Below are 19,978 nucleotides of genomic sequence, written 5' to 3' on the forward strand. Positions count from 1 at the left end.
CAGCTGCAGCTTGAAGGCAGCTATTCCTTACGGGCAGAGTCTCCCTCACAACATAAAAATGAGGAACAGTGTGTTTTGTCTGGAGTTGAATCATACCTCTCCAATACCAAAGCCGTTTTTGAGCTGAGCCCTTTTGGGGAATCTAAGAAATGCCGCACACGCCCTGCTCTTACGCTTGCGTTTGGAACATCTCTTTCTTTCTGATGAACCCGTGCCTCCCCCACCCAGCGAAGTCCGTTTTCAAGAATCCCGGCACTTCAGTTGATGTGCCCTCCCATGTCTGCAGCATGTGCAGGAGCTGAGCCGGCTGCTCTCACATCCGGGTCACCACCATGGATTTCCGGGGCCTGTGAGACTGGTGGGAGAGCCCCATTTGTGGGTGTGAGCAGGCTTGGATCTGAGTGGGGCGGGGAACAGGTGCTGGCCTGCAGCAGCCTCAGGGCTGTTTGCTGACCTGGGGGCATGGTTGTGTCACCTGGGACATCACTGTGAGCTAGACAGCAGGCCAGTTTCCTGAACCCCCACCCCACACAACCCAAGGATTTTGAACCCAGTCACCACTAGGAAGGAGCTTTTCTTTTGACCAGTACCACTGCACACCTTTCTGGGAATGTCTATCTGTCAGTCTCTGCTGCAGAGCCAAGTGTGTCTTTCTGTTGGGCGCCAGTGGGCAAGGCCTCGCCGAGACCCGGGGATATAAGTTAAGAGTCCGGCTGCTAGATTTGCACTCCCCTGAGGAAACTTGCTCACCAGGAGAGTGGACCACAGCCCACCCTGCAATGCTGCTTCTGCCCCGACTTGCTTTACAGCCAAAAGCCCCTTCCTTCATCTCAGGTCTCTGCTGCCCAGAACAAGACTACCTCTGGAAGCTTCCTGAAGAAAAGCCTGATCTCAAGGTTGAACTGCTGAGTCACCAGGCGCCCTCTGAGCCATTTCTCACCAGGAGAGCCATCGAGCTGTGACTCACCAGCCCCAGCCCAGGCGAGGCAAAGATGTGTCTGTTCCAACAGTGAATCAGCCCCCTGCCAGCACCTGGGCCCAGTGTGGCACAACTCATGGTTGGTGTGAGCACCCTGTTGTGGCCAGAGCCCTTGTTGGGTGACATCCCAGGGACATGCCAGGGACCCACCTGAGAAAAAGCCACAGGAAAGCTCTTTTCTCCACGAGTCACACTCTCCATTCTTGAGGAAACCAGTCCAATGATTGTCGCTGAACAGCATGCCCATGGGTTCAGACCTGTCTGTGTGGGTTTCATGTTGCTGCTTACAGCCCTGTGGGCCACCAGCTTTCCCCAGGGCTCTGCCCAGGGATATGCCCTCTCTGGAAACAAGCAGTAGGCCCCTGGCACCCTAGCTGTGTCCCAGACCCCCAGCGGGGACTAACCCAGTGTGAGAGGTTTTGTGTCAGCTTGGCTGGGACAGGATTCTGAAGTGATTCAGCAATGGAGACCTCCCCCATGGTTTGATGTAATATGATGTAATCAACTCCATGATGCACTCTGCTCTGAGCAACCAAACAGCTGTGATGCTCACAGCCCTGATGCACTTGGAAGAAGTTTCATTGGGACTGTGGCCTACTCCTCTGTGTAGACAGAAGCTAGCTTTCTTCTTGCCGCTCTGGCTGCATTGGGCTCATCCACCTCCATTTCTCTGAGTTAAAGCTGCCAATGACCTGCCATGTTGCCTTTCAACCTTGCAGTTCATTCTATGACCATGTGCTTGACCTGCTGACCTTGAACTCATGCCCCTGCCTCCAGCCCGTGACCTTCCTGCTGCTGGGTTCAACTTTCTGTTGCCTGGGCCATTGGCTCTGGCAGCTATGTACATCATTCATGTGCACAAAGCCTTCAGTTGACCTTTGACCCGCGGGCCTCCACACAGTTCTACAACTGTGTGAGCCACATTCTGGATAAAAATGTCTGTCTTTAGATTCATCACAAGTCTCACTAGTTGTGCGGCTCCAGGGAGCCTCGCCAAACACACCCAGGAGAAGCAGGAGAGGCGAGTCCAGAGTTGGTCCCTCCTCAGAAGCAGGGGACCTGCAGACTCCCACAGCCCTGCTCTTCATATATGGAAGCTATTCATTCCGAGAAACAGGAGCCCAAAGTGGGCACGTGCTCAGATGCTAACGAAAGGGTTGAGGTGGGATCCCATCAGCTGCTCCGTGGGACCAAGAACCCGCTGGTTATCACAGCCTTGGAGAGCGTGGAGCCAGTCCTCCGCTGTCACAGAGGGTGGCAAGAGTTGGGACTGTGTATTTTTCTGTTTTCCGCTTCAGGAAGCCTAGGATGGGTGGGCCTACAGAGACAATAACTGGATTAAGGACCCTTGGGAGGGTACGATTGGGGAGGAATGGGGAGCTAATAACAAGGAGGACAAGAAGCAAGAAAATGTTCTGAAACATTGTAGCAATTGTCCAACAATTCTTGATACCACTGCACGATTGTATGCTATTGAGTTTGTATCTGAATAAAATGGTTTGTTACATATATTGGAATCAACTTGGCACACAGCAACAACATGCTCAGAAAGCCGCTTGATTATCCTTTATTGAAGCAGAAAGGACCCGATCTGAAAGAGTGAATTACAGTCCTAACCCCAATCGTGCGCACACTCGCTCTCTCAAGTTTTTAAAAAACATGTGATATATATATGATACATTTACCGTTTTGAATTGTCCACGTGTACAATTTAGCAACACTAATTACATTAATCACGTTGTGCAACCATCACCCCCCTATAGTGGTGGGTGGGCTACTCCCCTGACACCCCCCTCCCCCACCAAGAATGAGGAGCTGGGTGCCAGCCCCGTTCTCTCTGGAAGGTGCCAAGATGGAGGGAAGGTCCTTCTGGGGCTAGTTCTTCAGGGTCTTGGCAGAGGGCAGGGTCTTGGAGGGGAGGGGAGACTGGCTGGAAACACTGGGGTGCAGTGGGCTGTCCAGGGTCATGGCTGGTGCAGAGTCCCCAGCCCTGGGTCACAGTCATCACGGGTGACCTCTGTCCTCTACCCTTCAGGAAGGCCCATGACTTCACTGTGGAGTTGGCTCTCCCTGTCGATTCTGGGAACAAAGGAAGTGGAGGAAGCGCTCACGTTTCCTAAGACGTTTGTTCAGGAAACTCCCACTAGGGATAGCTGAGTGTCTTGGAGAGCCGAGGTAGTGAGGACAGGACAGGTCCCCAGCACTCGCTGCCCAGGGCAGAGAGCAGACCACCCTAGGGCTTCCTGGACCTCTCAGCAGGGCTTCTGCTGGGGCCTGGGGCTAGGCCAAAAGTCGGGTGAGGCTATGCATGATGCAGAAGCTGCAGTTCTGCCTGTCCCTCAGGAGCAGTGCTTGGGGCCTTCCAGGAACTCCCAGCCCAGGATGGGTCGCTGACCCATTGATTTCCAGAGGAAGAACAGGATCAGACTCCGGCCAGAGGAAGAACCGGCTCCGGCTCCGGCTCAGGCTGCCGACCGGCCTCAGATCAATACGCAATCCATCTCTAAGAAACAGAGCTGGTGGGGGCCAGAGCAGGGAGCAGACTCCAGCCGGCCCTTCCCTGGCCGGGAGCCTGGGCCCAGCATGAAGCTCCGGCCTTGCCCACTGGGTACAGGCCAGCTGAGGCTGACTTCTAGAGACCACAGTGGGACCAGGACTCCACTGCCCTCCCAGGGTGTCCTGGTGGATCGGGGGGGGGGGGGGAGAGTCTGGGCTGCCTCTCTGTCAACAGAGCCAGGGCTACCAATGGCGTCAGTATCGGGGTGGGGTGAGAGGGAGGTGCATGTGGCTCTGTGTGCAGGTGGGGCTTCTGGTTTCTCTCCCCAGCCTTATGCTGATATTGGTGTGGGGCCCCTGCCATGGTCAGTGCCTGGGGAGTGAGATGGCGTAGGCGAGGGCAGGGCCAGCTGTGACTGCCAGGGCCCTTGGGGTTTCTGAGACTGTAACTCTTTGTGGGATTGGGGGCAGGGGCTGGACAGGAGAGATGGGGCTCCCAGAAACCTGGAAGGCCTGTGTATTCCAAGGCTCCCTCTGATCACCCTCTGCCAGCCCCACCAAAGATAGGAAGAAAGGGGCCAGGCCTGAGCTGTGGCACCTGGCACTGGGGACACTCTGGGGCTAGCTGTTGTGTCCCCTGCAGTGTGACGGGGGAGAGGATCCTCAGATGCCAGTGCTGTCCAGAGCCCACACCAAAACGTCCCTGGGGAGGAGAAGGCTATTGGCCCTGCTCTGTGTTGCCCCCCACGGAGCCCTCATGCCCAGGCCGGCTCTGGAAGGCAGGGAATAGATCACTGCAGACCCACTGAAAGTCTGCAGGATGACACCCCTGCTCTTCGCAGACTCTGCAGCTGTCGAGGGGCCATCTCATTTGCTGGACAACTTAGACAGTCCCCGTGTCTGCCCTCACATCTGCCTGGACACTTGAAGGGACATGGCATCTGTACTGCCAGGGTTAGTTTCATGGGTCAGCATGGCTAGGTTTTGGTGGCCAACTGGTCAAACACTATGAAATGAGCTCCGTGGGTTGTCAGTAAAACTGCTCACCCTCCTTAATGTGGTGGACCTTGTCCAAACAGGCGAAGCCCTCAGGAGCAAGAAGGGCATGTCCTGGCAATGCTGGCCTTGCTTGCTCGCTACCTCACCAAACCTGGTGGCCTCCTCTGGTGACTGAGTCCTCCTGGTGACCAAAGCCAGCAAGTTGGCCAGTGTTCTGGGGGACCCACCAGGTTTTACTGGCTAATTTTGGGAAGTAGCTCCCAGACCTTTCTTCCTACCCTATCTGTCTGCACCTGGGAACTCTGCTAAACCTGCCTACCATAAAAGTCCCTGATAGCACTCACAGTACCAATGGTACAGTTTCCAGGATCACGGTGGCACAGAGCCACCACAGTGTGGCACCATGACAGACAGGTGGCAGATGGATACTTGTACATTTAGCTTTTTCTAGCCACCTCCAGCCCATTGGGTGCATTGCCATCTCATGAGGCACACATCTGTTGGAGAGTTTGCCGAGCTGGCTGGGGGAGGTCGGTCGGGGAGGGAGGGAAGGATGATGGTTGCTGGGAAGGCCATTTATCAGCTTGGGTCTCTGGAGGGAAGTGCAGCTGGCTCTGACAACTGAGCACTGGCCCCAGGCCCTGGCCCAGCAGAGAGCTGGTGGCTGCCCTGGACCTGTGATCTAAAGCACGCTCAGCTGTGACCTCAGCACTGTCATTGTTCTGGACCCCAAGTCCCAGCACTCACTGGTCGCTCTAAATAGTGGTTCTCAACCTTTCCAATGTCACAACCCTTTAATACAGTTAGTTCCTCATGTGGTGACCCCCCAACCATTAAATTATTTTCATTGCTACTTAATAACTGGAATCTTGCTACTGTTATGAATCGGGTGACCCCTGTGAAAGGGTTGATCAACCCCCAAAGGGATCTTGACCCACAGGTTGAGAACTGCTGCTCTAGAACCTCTCTGCAGCAGCACGTGAGTAATGTAGGCAGGAAGGAGAGAGTTGGTGGTGGCTGCTGGCTGTGTGCCTTGCTGCTTTGCCTAGTTGGTAAAACATGGCCACCTCAGGTCATGATCCTTCTAGCGAATTTACCAATGACGGCCTGATAGGGAGGAACCCTGCCCCCTAGACTTAGGGCAAGCTAGTTGGAGAATAACTTTCCAGACCCTCTCAGAACCTGGCTTAGTGGTTAAGCATTGAGCTCGTAACCTCAAGGTCAACAGTTCAAAACCATCAGCTGCTCTACTCCCATAGAGTTACAGTAAAAAAAAAAGAGAGAGAGAGTTATAGTCTTGGAAACCCACAAGAGCAGTTCTACCCTGTCCCATAGGCTACATAGGAGGTGAAATTGATGGCAGTGAATTTGGTCTTGGATGGTACCCATGCACATGCAAATTGCACATGTGTGCACACATGTACTCAGGTATTGTGCACACGTGTGGGCACAGGGGCTGGGGCGGGAGGCATGGGCACTGCCGGATGGCCAGGTGAAAGGGTGTGGCTGGGGGGGTAGGGTGCTTCAGGGATCCTGCATTTGGGCCAAGCTTTCTCCACCCTGAAAGCCCCAGGCTTCTCTCTGGGGACAGCATACAGCCAGGCTTCAAGGCTCTCCCTGTGGAGATGGCACTGGTGCTGGGCACACCGGTCCCTCAGAGTGGTCCTTGGAGGTGGCCCCAACCCCATCAGCAAAGGCCTGTTTGGGAGAACGGGGTTTGCTGTCGCCAACGGAGCTCCCCTAGCAAATAGGCTGTAGGTTCGTTACCCATGCAGCGAAAGCACAGACACAGGCTGCTGTGGTCTCAGGTCCCCGGCCCCACCCACAAAGGAGGGGGTGCCACGGGGCCGGGGCTGCTCCCCCACCAGCAGGCCTCATGCTGGCTGCACCGAGGCCACGCTGGCTCCGGACTGCTGCGGGCTGTCCTGTCCTGTCCTGTCCTTGAGGGCTGTGAAGTGGAGCAGAAAGTCTGCGTGAGGGGCTCAGAGGAGAGCTTCCACCAGACCAGCTGCCTGCTGCCCCGGGCAGCCACAAGTGTCTAGAGGCCCCGCCACAGGGTCCAGGGCTGCAGCAGACAGACCGAGGCTGAGGGGCCCTCAGGTGGGGGGTGTCGTTGCCAATCAGTGTCCGCACTGGCTTTGGCCCCCCAGACGTGCTTGTAATTACTTGGCATTGCCTACACCCCAGCGGTCATCCTTGCCATATGGCTGTGTGCACGCTGGCACAGAGAGACTGGGTTCTCTGAGCTCTGGTGTACCCCAGCCTCCCTAAGCAGGGAAGGAGACGGAAAGGGGTTGGGGGTCCTTAGAAGATTGATGCACACCTTCTGCCCCTGGCCTAGCAGTGAGCTTTGGAACCAGCTGAGGGGAAACTCCCACCCTCGAGCTGAGGTTTTCTTGCTCTTTGAAAGGATCTTTGGTCCCACGCTCTCACCTCAGAAAGTTCCAGAATCTGCTCCCCACTGGTCCCAGCCCTGGACCCCAGAGGGCCTCAGGGAAAGGGTAGGTGGCCTTGAAGATTTTGCCCCCTGGAGGACACCCACACTGTTTTCCCTCAAACTTCCAGAACAAAGAGGCCATGGCCACACCTGAGGGCCCCTCAGGCCTGGCCTGGCGGGGGGCGGTACCTGTCGAGGGCGAGTGGGCAGCCTCTGGTCTGGGTGGGAGCATCAGTGCCCTGGGTGCCTGATGGTGGTGCTTCTGCATGGCAGCACTGCCCGGCGAGCGGGGCCCCTAAAGACTCCACTTCTCTCTGGGGTACCGCCCCTGCACCCTCGCTGCTCCTGGGGGCTCCCGAGATGAAAAGGCTGGGGGATACCCATGTGTGACAGTGCCCAGCAAAGGCCTGCCTCTGGAAATTTCCCTGGGCCCCATCGAGGGCACGCACACCCCAGCGCTGATGGCAATGCACTGGGCCACCCCATTTCTCGGCTGCCTTCTTGTGGGTCCCCAGTGTGCCTACCATGTCCCAAGCCTTTCCTGTCTCATGGGCAGGACTCCTGGAATGTACCCCTGTTTGGTGCCACCTGAACACAGATGCTCTTAAGCCTCAGCAGGGAGTGTGTGGTGCCCGCCCGCCTTCCAGGGAGGAAGGCTGCCCCACCCTTAGCCTTGATGTGCGCAGGCACGTACAGTCTCCCAGTCTCTGACAGGGTTTGAATCTCAACAAGCCTATCCTGAGTGCCCTCCCAGTACTGGGCTCCAGGGAGGTGTGTCTGCTCAATAGACGCAAGGGGCAGCTTGTCCTCCTCTGCTCTGCTTCCTGGGAAGGCTCCGGGGACACCCTCCCAGTGTCCTGCCACAGGCTCTGGGTCTCTGATTCATCTCTCTGGGGCATGTTACCCCGCTCGCACACGCAGGTGCTAAGTGACAGCAGCCTCCCAGCAGTGGCCCTCCATGCACTGCTTCCTGACTCTGTCCTGCTGGTTCTCAGACCAGCCGCTCAGAAAGGATGCCCTGGGGCTCCTGTGAGAGGGTGTGTGCATGTGGGGAAGGGATGGAATAGCCTCACCCACTTGCACCTTTACCCTACGCCCACCCCCATGGGCCAACCCAGCAATGTGTGGTCCTACACACTGGAGGACAGCCACTGGCCCTGAGGACGTGGTTCTGCACCTCTCAGCCCAGGGGGCTGTATACCCAGCCCCAACCAACTGGGAGCACCAGTGCCGTGCGTACACACACACATCCCGGGGTGAGCTCTGTACACGCACAGGCTACCCATGCACCGTACACTCACACACCATTCACCCACATGCCACGCACAGGCAGGAGCACTGTGGACACACATGGATCTCACATGCAGGCTCCATGCACACACACCAGGCACCACACACACATGAGTTTTATATGACCGCATGCCACGCACACACACCTACACATGCCCTGAGCAAACCGATGCCAGCACCGTGAATACACACCACGCATGCATGGGCTGTGCACACACACCACGGCACACACATGCTACTTACTCACCTGGCTCGGGCACGCACACCCTGACAACACTTGCACGTATTGTACACCCCTAGTATGCACAGAGCCTGTTCTCTCCCCCAGGGCACTGCAGCAACGGGTCCTGAGGCCTTGAGCAGCAACCACTGGGTCCTGTAGGTGGGAAGGGCAGGAAGGGTCAGGCGTGGCAGCCTGACTGCCTCCTTCTAGACATGCTCAGAGGCAGCCTCGTCTTAGACGGGGAGCAGGCACTGTGTGCCCAAAGAGCGGAGGGAGATGCAGACTCCAGGCATTGCCCGTCACGGCCTGCAGGACCCCACTCTAGCCTTTGTAAACTACCCTTCCCTGCACAACTGCCAGCCTCGGCCTCCCCACCCCCACCCCCCGCTGCTCTTTATCCTGGGCGTCCCCAGCACCTGCACCCAACTTGCTGCTCCTCCGAGTTTTCTTCCACCGAGGTATTTGGACACATTTGAAAGGCTCAGTGGACCTCATAGCAGCCCCACGTTTCGACCCCCAGAATGCACGTGGTACATGTGGCATGTGCGAATGTCGTATTACGTGTGTATGTGTGTGTGTGTGTGTGTGTGAGAGAGAGAGAGAGAGAGAGAGAGAGAGAGAGAGAGAGAGAGAGAGAGAGAGAGAGAGAGCACAGTAGGGGAAGGAGCAGCTTGGCTTGTCAACAACTTGGCCTTACTGATGTCTGTCTCACCTCAGACACCCCTCCTTGACGTCCCAGCCCCAACCCTGAGCGGCTGAGCCCGTTTGGGGACAGTGACTAATCTGGGTGGCCTTGCAGGGCTCCTCTAAATCCCTTAGGAGTGCAGAAGTGCAGGGAGGCACACTGGACAGCTCTGCCCTGACCAGCCTTCATGACCTCTTGACCCAGAAAGGGTCCACCCCCACCAGGACAGACCAGGACGACCTTCAGTCGCTGGGGAGGGCCAAGGATCTCCGACAGCACAGGACACAGCGGAGGGTGGACTCAGTATCCCTTGCAGTCCTGCAGCTGGCTAGGTAGGGCAGGCAGGACTGGGCAGCCACCTGCTCACCACAACAGCCTGGCTGTGCCCAGAGCTGCCTGCCTTCCCTGTGGTTAGCGTGGGCACCAGGAGGGGCAGGTGGCCACCAGCCACACAGAGCCTCCTATTCACCCACCCAGCTTCTCCAGGCCATGGGGACGACTGTCATTACATGGACAGCATGCCATGTCCCTCTCTGCTGGAGATCCTCCCAGAGCTGCCTACATTGGACTTTGACCCTGGCGGCCTCAGACCTGAGAGTCCTCATGGACTCCCTGCACCCCAGGCCCATCAGTACCCCTTCCCTCCAACCTACCTTCGCCCACACACGTGACCAGGCTCAGCAGCCCACCCTCCTCCCTGCTCTGGGAGAGCTGAACCTTGGAGCCTGGTGGGCCCCTGGGGGCCCTGCTTCCCCCAGAAGCCCAGCCTGGTGTTCTCCCTCACCCCCACTCAAGCTTCCTGTCGGGGCAGGCAGCTGTCAGGGGTCAGCAGAGAAGGGCCAGGAGCAGGACTGGTGCAACCGTTGCTGGACCCCACACCCTGACAGGTGCCTCGGTGGCAGGATGCAGCTGTCCCAGGAGCCCCAGGGTGGGCTGGGAGGTGGAGATGGTGTGGTTTGGGGCCTAGCCTCCCTGACCCGCTTGCTTGTTTCAGGGGTGGTGCTGCCCTACTGAGCTGCAGCTGTCTTGTGGCTTACCTTGACACCTGCTCTGGTTGTGAGGGGCTTCCCAAAGCTCCTGGGGTGGGGGCAGGGACAGCTGCCCACAGCAGAGGAGCCTGTGGCAGCTACTGGTGGGCATTCCCTCTCCAGTCCTCCCCTGGACCCCCCACTACCTGCCCCAAGCCCTCAGAAATGGTTTCAGAGCCTAGACAGCTGAGGGCAGGGCGGGGACTTACTCACCTCTCAGAGGACCCCACCGGAGCGCCTCTGCTTCAGGGATCCCATCTCTGGGCTTTGCTCTGACCCCTACGAATCCCATCAACCAAAAAATGACCCCTTGCCCCTCTTTTGTGCGGCAGAGCTGAGGTTGAGTGTTTCAAGACAAACCCACAGGCGAGACAAATGACTGGATGGCAGGTAGGAAAGCTGGTGGGGAACCATGGGACCTGGCTCCTCGTGGCCACAGACCACCCAGCGCCTAAGCACCAGCCAGAGAAGAGGGGCTAGCAGGGCAGCCCGCCCTCAGCCCTGGCCCACAGGGGCACCAGGGGAGGACTCTCAGGTGCACTTGTGGAAGGAATGCGTGGGACCTGGAGTGGCAGAGTGTTATCCAGAAGGATGCCAGGGCCTTTGACAAGGAGGATTGGCTTTGTCTTGACAAAGTCACTTATTCAACAAATGTGGGTGGAGTTTGGGGAGCCTTGGGGTCAGGGTTACAAGGTGTGGCACCTTCTCTAGGGTTCCAGGATACTTCACCGGGACACCCCGAAAGTCATAAGACAGATATGCCTTTGTTGGTGATTTTGTATGGGGTGCAGACCGCTCCAACACCCCTACTTCATCCAGGGAGGTCAGGGTGGCTGTAAGGGCAGTGGCATCGTGAGGGGCTATGGAGGTGAGACCCGTGCTTTGGCCACTCTGGCCTTCCCAATGAAAAGGACTCCCACCTCTTAGGACCCTGGTCCGGGGGGGGCGGGGGTAGGCTGGCTCTGCCCTGCCCTGGGGTACAGAGGGAGGGAATAGCAGAGCCTCCTGCCTGCACCCTGTAACCTGCACCCTTAACCCCACCCTCAGCCAGGTGGGCTGGGTTACCTCTGATCCTAGCATCTCTCCTCAGAGAGCTGGTCCAGCCAGTGGTGTCCTGACCCAACCATTCCGAGACCTCGATTTTGAGTGGCCTGGGGTGGAAGAGGTGTGTGTGTGTCCATGTAAACGTAGTTCTCTATATGGGTATATCTGTGTGACAAAATGTGTGTGTGTATGAGTGGGTGTGCCTGTGAATGGTCCTGTATGTGTGAGACACTGTGATTGTGTGTGAGGATGCCTGTGTAAACTCAGTCTTTGGGGGGATTAGAAGGGAGCTGGGCCCCCTCTGAGCAGTCCTGCCCTTGGGAGTCCCCTGACCGACAAGAGGAGGGCTTGAAGCCGGACTGTCAGCATTCAGGTTGAGCCAAATGGTGGTTTTTATAAGAGCTTCTACATTTCAGTAGCCGCATCCCAGCCAAGGAAATGAGTGGCACTTTGAGTGATAAGAAACCGGACTGGTCACCCACTCATGGTCCTCGGATGCCCACAGCCTCAGAGAAGGCACTGGGAGCATCTGTCCTGCAGGGGCAAGACCCGAGCCCTGACTCAGCCAGGCGGGGTGGGGATGGGGGTGGTGGCAGGGGTGGCCCTTAATGAGATGAGGTCCTTGGTCATACTGGGGCTGTTGGGGGCCAGTGGGCAGGGAGGAGCCAATGAGTTCTCAACTTTCCTCATGGGTCCCCTTTTGGGGGGCTGAGTTGCTCCCAGAGGGAAGTATCAAAGGTCTGCCCAGGATCCGAGCTTCAGTTTCCCAATTATTTGGAGCCCGAAGCACCAGCCCTTCCACGTAGGGTGCTGTACTGTCTCTCAGGTGGTAGTGGGTGTAATGTCCTCTTTCTCTCCCTCTGCCTTGTCTCCGGGTCAGTGTGTGGGCCGGAGGGACAGCTGCAGCCAGCGGGCACAGTGGGCCGGCCCCCTGCTCTGGTCCTCGCCCCAGAACCAGAAGAGCTATTCCGTGTCCTTCCATCCCCTCCCCCGCCAGGCAGAGGCTGCAGCCTCTGCCCCTGTCCACTTTCAATGGATGCTGAGCTCTGCTTAGAAGAATGTGCACCCCACCCCCTACTCTCAGCACCTGTCAGGCCACTCTGTGGAGGGAGCGCTGACAGCAGGCGGGGCCGCCCTTGCAGGGCGCCCCCAGAATAGCCGGCAGCAAGTGCCACCACCTCTGCGTCAGCCTCCCCCACTCGGCTCGGCCACGGTCACCCAGTCACCCAGGGCTGTCTGGGCGGTGAGTCATCGCCCAAATACAGGCTGCCTTTCTCAGATGAATTATGGGAACTTCAGGACAGCAATCCTGCCCCAGCACTGAGTGTGTCAGAGACAGAGACAGATCAGGGGGAGACAAACACCATGAGTGCATGCGCGCGCGCGTGTGTGTGTGTGTGTGTGTGTGTGTGTGTATGTGTGGGGGGGGGGCAAGACCTGGTAGGGCGGTAGGTTAGGCATTGGGCTGCTAACGGCAAGGTCAGTGGTTCAAACCTATCAACTGCTCTACAGGTCAGAGAGGTAGCTGTCCATTCCCACAAAGCTGTGCAGACATGGGCATCCTCTGAGCCAGGCTCAGTGCGGCCTGGGGGCTTTTGCTCTGCGCGGGAGTGTGTGAGGGAGCTCTGGGGGGTGGGGATGGAGAGAGAGAGAGATGCCCAGCAGAAGACAAGGAAGAACAGCTGCAGCGTGCTTACTGGGAGAGCTGGAGCAGCGTCCACTGCGTGGCCGTGGGGCCCCTGGGCTCCGAGAGAATAGACACACTGGCAGCCACCCTGCAGCTGCCCCACCTTATCTCTCCCAGGACTGGGCCTGTGCTCTGTCATCAAGCACCCTCAGGCCACCTCAGACCCCACTCCACAGGACACCCGCAGCAGCCGCCCTCTCCCCAAGCATCCCCGGCCCCCTCCACCCTGCCCTCCTTCTGTAGTTCTTCAGCCTTCCTGAGACCTCCAAACCACAGACTTCCCCTGCCCACTGCCCTCCTCCCCACCCCCTCCGAGACCACCAACCAGGTTTAAAAAATGATAAACAAGAAATACATATGGAATGATATGATCCATGTATCAAATCCTAACTAATAAAAAAAGAAATGTAAATATGAGTGTCTATGTATACACACACACCCTCCAAACCACCAAGTCAGTTCCAACTCATGGCGACCTTATGGCTGTCAGGTCTCTGAGAGTTTAGCAGACAGATGGACAGACAGACAGACATCCTTCTGCCATGGACCAGCTGGTGCCTTGGAGCTACCAATTTGGAGGTGAGCAGCCCCAGGTTCCACCCCCCTGCGCTCGCTCGCTCACTCCCTCTGCATGCACAGGCGCACGTGTAGAGTCGGTGGCAAGTGACTTGTTTTCTGCTGGAGCCAGTGTTTGGTGCACAGTGCAGGGACATGTGCCACGTGCACCGTATGGTGCTGTGATCACTTTTCCAAATCTCCACTTCCCTCTCACAGAGCCCCGGGCCCCCATTTAAACACTGTGTGCATGACCTCAGCTTCTTGTCCTGTCCCTTCCCTGGACTTGCCTAGTGCACCCGCACCCCTTAGCTCCTCCCCAGCCCCGAGCAGTGGGACCAACTGGCAGGCATGTGGCCTCTTGACCTGGCCTCCCTGCAGTGCTGTGGCCACAGAGCCTGTCCCTTTCCTGCTTCTGGACCTCACCCTGCCCCCACTCCCTTCAGATCCCAAAGCAGAGAGGGAGGTGGGGAAGGATGAGGTCTTAGCCTACTTGAGCCATGCCCACCTGCCCGAGTGACTGTCCATACCTCTGTACCTGTCGGCACTGGGTCTGTCTGCCTTGCTTCCCGGGGGTGTCACCATACAGTCTCCAGCCGGGCCCCTCCCCACTTCCTAGGAGAGCTGGCTTGTCCTCAGCCCTGGACCCCACCCCTGAGACAAAGCCTGGAGGGCTGTGCTCCCTGCAGTGACCAGCCACATGTGAGGACACTCATGACTCATCGCCGGCCCAACGGTGTTCCTCTCGACGCAGATGTCGGTACCCACCCGGGCCGTGTCCCAGCCCCCTCTGTGGACAGTCTGCTCTGAGGGACGCCCCCTCAGGTCAGCGCTTCAGGGTCCATCCTTTCTCCACAACAACTCCCACCTTTCTACCCCTGCAGAGGCCCCAGATTCTGTGTCCACCCACCACCCTCATCTTCCCAAATCTTAGGGACTCTCATGCCAACAGGCCATTCACATCCTCCTCTCTCTTACATTGGCTGCTCCTTTGTTTCCTCCCCTGGTTACACCCGAAGCTCATTCTCCACTACCTCAACACCCCCCACTGCACACACACACCCTGCTCTGCACCATCGATTCCACTCAGGCCTGCGTGGGTCCCATCGAGCGCCCTGCTTTCTGCCCCTGCCCCTCATGGGCGCAGCCCAGAGTGCCCGCGTTCTCTTTGCTTGTTTTACTTGGTGATGGTTGTGGAGGAGGTGCATGGCAGACGGGACCCGGATCCAACAGTTTCCCCACATGCCGTGCCGTACCTTCTTCACACTGTGCCGCTGTTCTTGCCCTCTTGTCTGGAGTTGTTCTTCTCCGATGGACATCGACTTGTGGCTCTCTACTCAGTTTCCTAGCTAATCTTTTCAGTGGCTGTTGTCTATTCCATCCCATGGAGGTAGTTATTGGAAGAACCTGATGTTTAAGGCAGACACCCTTTACTGATTGAGCTTGTTTGCTTAAGGAGCTGGCAGGGAGGGGGTCTGCACAAAGTTCAAACAAGGTCCCCGTTTCACACCCACCAACCACCTCAAGGGAGAAAGAGGAGGTGTTCTGCCCTCGTAACTGCTTAGAGCCTTGGGTCCCCACGAGTTGGGTCTAGCTCAGTGGTGGTGGGCTTGGCTTGGGCTTTGGGTTGCTTTGGTGTATAGTTGACTTCAGGACATATTTTTGGTGTAGGCTTAAAGATCCTCGCAGGACAATAGTTTTGTGGGCTCACCCAACATCCTTCCATAGCTCCAGCAAATCTGCATTCTGTGAATATTAGAAATTCTGTTCTGATTCCCGCCCCCCCCCATTTTGATCAGAGATTTTCTAGGGAATCTCTGGCTGAATGCTCAGTAATGGTAGCTGCGCACAGAGGCCTGATCTCATGGCAGAGTTGTTCCTGGAAACCATGCGCCCTACAATCCCGTAGCTCCTTCTCATTCTTCATCCTCCCTTTCCCTGTGGCTTCCGGGGCATGGAGAACCATGGCTGTACAGTGGGTGTATGCTTGTCCACGGGGGTGGGCAGGGATTATATCAACCAGACACTCCTGGATGGGGTGGGCCCAAACCTGTCAATCAGGTGGTAGCTTGCTGACCGGTCCTATGAGTGTGGCCTCCAGGGGGTGGCTCCTGTGGTAGTTACATAATCTGGTATCAACTTGAGACTATTAAGAGTGAAGGTGTGGAGTGTAGCCTGTCAGTCAGGTTGCAGCTTGATGGTCTCTTTTGGAGGGCTGACAGACTAAATGTCTCACCGGAGGCTAGATACACACTCTCTGCTTCATCTTCCTGCTGATGAGCCACATGGAACTACACTGATGGAGCCAGAGCCCTGGAGCTGGAGGAACCACGTGGAGAACCACGCCAGTGCTGAGATACTTCCACCACCACTGGATCTATAAGACTTTCCACCCACTGGCCTGTGATCTTCCTGCATTCGACATCATTGCATGTGTTGCGAGAGTCAGAAGAGGAATTTATACACTGGTACTGCACACATGGGCTAATATTGGACTGATGGACTTGATCTGGACTGGGCTGGGATGTTTTCTCAATATATAATTAGTCTTCAATATAAAGTTATCTACTACACACACATGAGTGTCTCTGAATTTGTTTCTCTAGTCCACCCGGACTAACATAGAACTCACGTGAGCCACTCAACCCTGACAGCTGTTGGCGCCCTGCCATGTTTCCACCAGCCGTTTGGTCTCCTGAGCCCTGCCCCCACTGGCTGTGATCCTCTCTGCCCAGTTCAGCACTCAGTGTCACTGGCATATGGCTGCATGAGTCTCAAAAGGAACCCATGGACCAGCCTCAGACTTATGGACTCGAGTTGGCCTGAGCCGGGGGCCTTCTCGGAGCCGGGTGGCATAGTGCTTACGGTCGAGGTACCCTCTTGCAGGGGCAGCAGTTTGAAACCACCAGCCACTGTGGGCGAGAAAGACGGAGCGTTCTACGCCCACAGAGAGCGACAGTCTCAGAAACTCACAGGGGTGGTTCTGCCCTGTCTGTAGGCCCCTGTGAGTTGGAATCTATTAGATGGAAATGGGATGTCTTGATCTGAAGTTCTTTCTTGTACCTCGGTGAGTGCCGCTGGGCTTGTTCTTCTGGACAACCCGGTCTGACACACCAGCTTTGAAGGCGTCAAGCATGACACAGTGACGTGGGAGATGGAACCGAAGCACGAAACAACGTATCAGCCTGATTAACTGGGATGTCCCATAAGACCATGGCAACAAATCTGCAGCCCAAGCATCTGAATCCCAGGAAGCCGTCTCTCAGCTGGTCCCAGTTGGAAGTATATCTATCACAAACCTTTGTGGAGTCGTCTTTTTACAGGTGTATACCTTAGTGGTGTCCGTTCAGCTATGTCACTTTTACCCTTAATCAAAGCAATTTTTTCCCATCACCATAGTGTCACATTTTTATTTATTAACTAAAATGATCATGTTTGTTTTCGGAAGGTCTTGGGAATGCACGTGGATGATTGCCTAACTATTCGCCAAAAGGTTGGTGGTTCAAACCTGCCCAAGCCATCAGCGTCTTGGGGTCCGGTGAGCTGTTTCAGAAAGACCCCCCTGGATGAGTTCTACCTGCACACGGCTCACCACGAGCTGGAATCGAGCAGCAACTAGCAACAGCTTCATTCTGATTGCCTTCATGTGTTGCTTAACGCCCGTGTTCTCTCGCGGAACCCCCCTGCGTCACATTTTGCCACCCAGTCTCCCCAGGTTTCCCTGGCTGTGAAGACAGTTTCTCAGCCTTGGGATGAGACGGTTTAAGGTATGCTGGTCAGGTGTTTGGCAGGCTGTCCCTCGTCTGGGGCTGATATTTTGGTCATGACTCGACTTGAGGTCTGGGTCTGGGAAGGGCAGACCACAGTGGGGTGGTGCCTGTCTCCACATACCACGTCCAGGTGCGTGCTCTCAACATGAGGTGTCCTTGCTGAGGTTGGCCTTGACCACCTGGTGGAGGCGTGTGGTTTCGGTTTTCCCAATGTAGGATTTCCCTTCCTCCCCCTGCCTCACACGGCTCTCAGGAAAGAAGTCACTCTGCCAGCCTGCACTTCACCTTCAGAAGGGCAGGGTGTCTGCATGGGCCACTTGGAGCCTCCTGAAGAGGAGGTTCATCTTTCCTTCCCCCCACCCCCCCGTCTTAATTCAATCATTCACAAGGACTTACGTGTGCATCCCGTCATGGGTACTTGGTTTACATGCTGGTGATAACCATATACTACTTCAATGACTTTGCTGCTCAAATGCTTCTCGCTTTGGTCCTGGGGAGGTCTCTCTGCTGGTTCCCATGCCCCTTGGGCACCCCATCCGTGTAGGGTTATGTTGTGTGGGTTACTGAACAGCTCCTTCCTCTCTGGCACCTTGAGACGTCCCAGGTTCATCCCAAACGTTCTCTGCCCCAGCCTTGGGTTCAGCCCGTTCTCTAAGGAGCCCGGGTCTCCTTTACTGGAGAATAGCGTTCAAAACCAAGATCTTGGTGCTGGGTGAATCCATTCCTACTGATGTATACTTGCTTCTGAGCTCTCCCAGCAGACAGAGCAAAGAACTGTGGTGTGTGTGTGTGTGTGTGTGTGTGTGTGTGTACTACCCTGTGTGTACGCACACAGCTCTACACAGATTTCTCCATTGTGATCAACTTCATCTTGAGTAGCTAATGTAGACATTCGTTCTAATGTCTCTGGTTCTGACCCACTGTCCCAGGGACCACGTGAGTCTCCTCTTCTGGCTTATCTGTAAACTCTGGGTGTTATGGGTTGGACTGTGTCCCCTCAAAAGATATGTTTAAGTCCCAACCCTGTACCTGAATATGTGACCTTGTTTGCAGTTTTTCATTTGTGTTGGGAGCTCTTATCAGTTAAGTTGATGTAATATCAGAGGAGGGGGGTTACTAGTGCTACCGGAGTCGGGTCTGATGAACAGGAGACCGAGCCATAGACGGGCGAAGGAAGGAAGGGCCCATGAACAGCCACAAGACAAGGCACGCCAAGAGACACCAGAGACCACCCAGACAGGAAAAGGCCCGGACAGACCTTCCCCTGAAGCAGACAGAGAGGGCACAGCCCTACCAGCACCCTGCATGGGGACCCGATCTTCAAACGGTGGAAAGACGGATGTCTACGCCCTCAGGCACCTGGGCTGTTAGGTGCTGTCAAGGCGGTTGGGGCTCTTGTGACCCTGTGGGCCACAGCATGCAACGCTGCCCACCCGGCACCGGCCACACAACTGTGTGTCCATCCATCTCGCTGAGTGAGTGGCTTCCTCTTGTGGGCCCTCTATGTTACCAAGCACGATTCCCTTTCTCCAGGGACCGGCCCTTCCTGAGAACACGTCCCAAATTGGTGAGATGAATCTGACCTTCTAGGCAGCAATCCAGGTGTCCTTCCTCCAGGACAAAACTACCCGCTCTGTGGTGTTTGGTGACAGCATCTCTGAGAAATGCAGACACGGAGTTATCTTTTGAAAAGTTAAACCAGATCCCAGCCTGCTCAGCGCCTTCTAGCTGAGTTGCAGCCCACCCCAAACACAGCTTGCAGGGTGCTTGACAACCTCATGGCCACGGGGAACTGGCTCCTGCTACAGGCAGCGTCTTACACTCATCTCACCATGTCCCCCCTCACCCCTCTTGTTTTTACTGCCAAGTTGGGAGCGCATTGTGTTCTCTCCTGCCTCAGGACCTTTGCATAGGTTAGTCTCTTTCTCTCTCTTTCCCAGGCTACTGCAAGGCACACGGCCTGACGTCCCTGCCTTGGACAGGCTTCCTGCTCATGTGTCTCCAGTAGACAGACCACTGGCCCTGCACAGCCCTTCTTTCTGCTCACCACCCTCATAGGTCATCCGATATATTGACTTACTTAGCAATGAACTCTGAATCTTTGGAACGTTCCTGGGAACCCACTCTCCATTCTGAAAACTGACAGGCATGAGGGACAGGATCACGTGTTCATCTTGCCTTTCCAGCAAGTGAAGGGCTGAGGAGGGGAAATTCTTCTTAGACAAACTCTGCTGGGGGAAAAATGAATAATGGAATTAAAACATTGCCACTTTTCAAATTCCGATGAAATAAATAATGGGCCTGAGCAAAGGTCGTTGGGGGCTACTGGAACAAGGAGGTGACAGAGCTGTTGGGGACTTTCATGGTGGATGAGGCAGGCTGGTCACCTCTGGGCCACTGGATCAACCTAAAGGGACACTCAGATGTGCGTCTCCCTCTGTGATGGCCTGGAAAGTGCAGGGCTTGTCCTGCCCCCGTGTCACACTGACAACCCTGGAGCTCCAACCACGAGTCTGTGGGAGACACAAAGGAGCATGCTGGCCCCACCATGTCCAGGGACAACAGGGCAGACCACATGTCCTCAACAAGTAGAGAGAGAATCGGGTCAGAATACACTGACTGAAAAAAACATAAGAACCACTACACATCTGTTAGAATAGCTAGAACCCAAAATACTGACAACGTCAACTGTTGGAGACCACGCGGAGCAACTGGAACTTGTGGGAGGGTAAGTTCAAGGAGGCTCTTTAAGAAACAACCTGCGAGGTTCTTTCTACAAGGCTCC

The 19,978-nt window shown here is 56.1% G+C and overlaps 1 long non-coding RNA gene across 4 annotated transcripts in view; it reads right to left on the bottom strand.

Moving 5' to 3' along the window:
- Window positions 1-8,273: 8,273 nt before the first annotated feature.
- LOC142439701 (uncharacterized) overlaps window positions 8,274-19,978 on the bottom strand; it is a 59,723-nt gene continuing 48,018 nt past the window's right edge. For 2 of the 4 annotated variants that reach the window (XR_012782870.1, XR_012782867.1), the window contains 2 exons: window positions 19,274-19,421; window positions 13,292-18,850 (listed from right to left, as the gene is read on the bottom strand). This is a non-coding gene — a long non-coding RNA (uncharacterized LOC142439701). Of the gene's footprint in view, window positions 8,578-13,291; window positions 18,851-19,273; window positions 19,425-19,978 lie in introns of those variants that run through there. The other 2 variants (XR_012782871.1, XR_012782869.1) reach the window with 2 other exon arrangements.

Source organism: Tenrec ecaudatus, chromosome 2 (assembly GCF_050624435.1).
Source record: "Tenrec ecaudatus isolate mTenEca1 chromosome 2, mTenEca1.hap1, whole genome shotgun sequence".
NCBI classification, from domain to species: domain Eukaryota; kingdom Metazoa; phylum Chordata; class Mammalia; order Afrosoricida; family Tenrecidae; genus Tenrec; species Tenrec ecaudatus.